Source organism: Podarcis tiliguerta, assembly GCF_965153285.1.
Source record: "Podarcis tiliguerta genome assembly, chromosome: 6".
Lineage (NCBI taxonomy): Eukaryota > Metazoa > Chordata > Lepidosauria > Squamata > Lacertidae > Podarcis > Podarcis tiliguerta.
The window spans coordinates 36,997,265-37,000,886 of record NC_139539.1 but is presented as its reverse complement, the minus strand read 5'-3'; the positions used below and the strand labels follow the sequence as shown (position 1 = coordinate 37,000,886).

At 41.2% G+C, this 3,622-nt stretch overlaps 1 long non-coding RNA gene across 1 annotated transcript in view; it reads right to left on the bottom strand.

Moving 5' to 3' along the window:
- LOC310679408 overlaps nucleotides 1-3,622 on the bottom strand; it is a 279,663-nt gene that overhangs the window by 35,130 nt on the left and 240,911 nt on the right. The gene's annotated exons all lie outside the window — the stretch shown is intronic.

Here is a 3,622-nt window from a genome sequence, read left to right as displayed (position 1 = left end):
GGGGGCACCTTTTCTGGCAGTTTCTGTGCATCTAAATAAGCAATTATGCCAATAAAACAAACACTGATTTAATGTCCCATAAAGCATGGAATGGTGACCATTAAAACTAGGCATTATGGACAATTTACAGAATTATCTGTAGATGTACAATAACAAAGACACTGAAAAAGATATACATTCACCCTTGAAATGTCACTGTTTTGCAGTTTCTTTGTTCTAGAAAACAATGGTAAACAATGTTCCACTGACCTCCAGTGGGGACAGTTGGAAAATGCATCACTTTCATTCCCAAGGTGATGAGAAAAATGTCTTCTTCTTATTTTCATTTTCTTTTTAACCCTCAGAGTAACACTAGCCAATGGCATGTGGGTAGAGATACACTCTGCAAGCCCACTTCCACCTGTACCTTACCTTAAATGACACAGTTCTAATCCATTAAAACTAATGGTGTGAATGATTTCAAGCCATTACTTCCCATAGCAGTGACAGCAAGTACACAAAGAGAATCCAGAAGACTGTTTCTGCAAGGCATTTACATGATGGATAGGAGTGCTGGGGACACTGTTCTGAGGCAGACAAGTGCATTAACATAATGACACATATCTCTTGGCTTGCTGTTGAGCTAATGCTATGACAATACAGCAGTGTGGTTCATTTGCTGCTCTGTGCAGTTATATTTCTGTCCAAAACAGAAAGATTGCACTCAAAATAAGTTGCCACCAGGTTATCCCAAGCTATGACCAAGTTTTCCATCTACAGTAAATTGTATGGTGGCCTTGAGGGACTTACAGAGACCAGCAGCAATGGTAAACTTATTTAAAACTAAATAAGTATTCTCTGTTAGTTTATTGTAGCAACACAGGCACAACACCTGTTCTTCCTGCCATTACTTGAGTGAGAGCCACTGCACTCCAGCTCCTTATCAAGCTTCTGCATCAGGACTAGGGAATTTATGGCCTTTCAGATGTTATTGGACTTTGTTGTTGTTGTTATTTAGTCATTTAGTCATGCCTGACTCTTCATGACCCCATGGACCAGAGCACGCCAGGCACTTCTGTCTTCCACTGCCTCCCGCAGTTTGGTCAAACTCATGCTGGTAGCTTTGAGAACACTGTTCAGCCATCTCGTCCTCTGTCGTCCCCTTCTCCTTGTGCCCTCCATCTTTCCCAACATCAGGGTCTTTTCCAGGGAGTCTTCTCTTCTCATGAGGTGGCCAAAGTATTGGAACCTCAGCTTCAGGATCTGTCCTTCCAGTGAGCACTCAGGGCTGATTTCCTTAAGAATGGATACGTTTGATCTTCTTACAGTCCATGGGACTCTCAAGAATCTCCTCCAGCACCATAATTCAAAAGCATCAATTCTTCGGCGATCAGCCTTCTTTATGGTCCAGCTTTCACTTCCATACATCACTACTGGGAAAACCATAGCTTTTACTATACAGACCTTTGTTGGCAAGGTGATGTCTCTACTTTTTAAGATGCTGTCTAGGTTTGTCATTGCTTTTCTGTTATTGGACTACAACTCCCATTATCCTTGACTATTGAGCTGGCTGGCTGGCTGGAGCTGATGAGAGTGGGAGTCCAGTAACATCAGGAGGTCCACAGGTTCCTCACATCTGATCTAGGTGAGATCTCAAATCCTAGAGAACATGGTAGTCCATGATGTAGCTTCTTGTTATGGCTGGACAAAATTCAAAATAAGCAGCATTTTGACCTATTCATTCATTTACTCACCAAGATCAAGACCTGAGACCAGAAAGGCACTTGGTGTTATGGCCTAGCTGAAAATTCACACTTCTCCAAATTTTGCAGAACAGCTTTCCAACCAAAGCATATGTACAAAAATGGGGACGCTGGGAGAAACAGTGCATACAACTGTGCCAATTCATTAAAAATACATAAAAATGCTGCTTGCAAAAATGTATACAATAGGCAAAGTTACATTTAAATTGAGTATATTAGAATATGCACTACAGTGCTGATGAATTTAAAATGATGATTTTTTAAAAAAAGCACAAGGTGTTGTAGAAATATGATAAACTGAATTTAAGATTGGTATTTCTCCCTGTTTCTAATTTGTCCAAAGTTGACAGATTCCTCCATCCCTAAAAGACACTCATAATTTCCTAGAAGGCACCCACAATTTATGTGCTATTGACTCGCAGGTGATTGTGTATATGTGTGGCATTGGGGAATAAATAAATAATTCAGTTTTAACCTGAAATGGTGGGAGAGAGCTGGAAAGTCCTTATGGCTCACAAGGGGACTCTCCCCAGAGCCCGAAGGGGACAGCAGTGAGCCAAAACAACAAGTGCTCCAAAATGGCATTGCTACCGTTGTACTACCCCACTTAACAGCTGTTGGGCAGGAAGCTGTATGTACTGCAGCAAGCTCCCTACTTATGTGAGTTTTGTTTTTGTGTGTGGAGGCCTGGAATGTAACCGCCACTTAAATGGGGAGTTGCCTCTACTAGAATGGCACCAGATACACTACTAAAGGAATGTACATATTATCTCAGTGTAAACCTTTTAAAACAGGTTGTATCCTAAAGCATGCATTTTGTCACATATATTCTTTAGCCAAGCATTGCACCACAAAATTTGGAGACGTTCAAAATCCAAATTTCAATCTGCACATCAGTCTAGTAGGCATGTATCATGGTAGTTTGCATCAGAATTCACAGAAATGGAATCCATCACACATCCCTAATCTAAACCTGACTTCATTGTGTATGGGTAAAGAGGAAATGAGTCCAGAATAGTTTGGATAAAAAAGTTGGGGGGGGGGGGTATGATACCTCCTTCTTTATTCTGACAACACAGACCAAGGTATTCTGCCCGCCCCCTCATTCTTACTGTTTTGTTGCTACCTTATTAACAACATTGGAAGAAAGGTGCTGAGTTTATGTGAAGCAGTGGTGTTAACAGAAGAGTCAACATTATTATTAATAATAATAATTTTATGAACAACCTAATTTTAAAGTAAAAAAAAATAAAAATACCTCAGGCCACCATCTGGAGCTGAAGAGAAAGAGAAGACCTGTTGACACGTTAATAATGATAGGCCCTGGAAAATCCCCTGGACAATGTGAAAGATATTTCAGCTATTAATATATCATCTCAATTAAAGTTGCAAGAATAACCTTCAGAATAAGAAAGGGAGAAAATGTTAGAATCACACTACAAGCTCTCACCTTCAATAAGACAGGTGTGTAACTCATCACTTCACCGCTATCTCTTTTTCAGAGGAATGAGAAGCAAAGCCATAAGCAGCTATTTACCTCCTCCTTCGCTGTCAGCCGAGGAACACAAAGTCCTGATTATGGAAGTGGAGCAGTTGCATATTTCCCTGTGACAGGCTCTGGTAATGCTTGAAGAATAGGGTCCCTAGATTTATTTGGGCACACAATCTGTGGCAGCGGCAGCAGCTCAGATAGGGAGGGCACAGTGTGGGCAGTGACAGGGATGGGATAAACATTCCATGCTGGGATGCCTGGCTACATGGGCACCCTTGCTCAAAGTTCTTGGTACCAAAGTTTCTGTAGCTCTTAGCCCTCCGCTACAGTGAAGTGGCAGCTATGTAGCCAGAAAGAAGGTGAAGTCCTGTGGTTTATGTACAAAAAG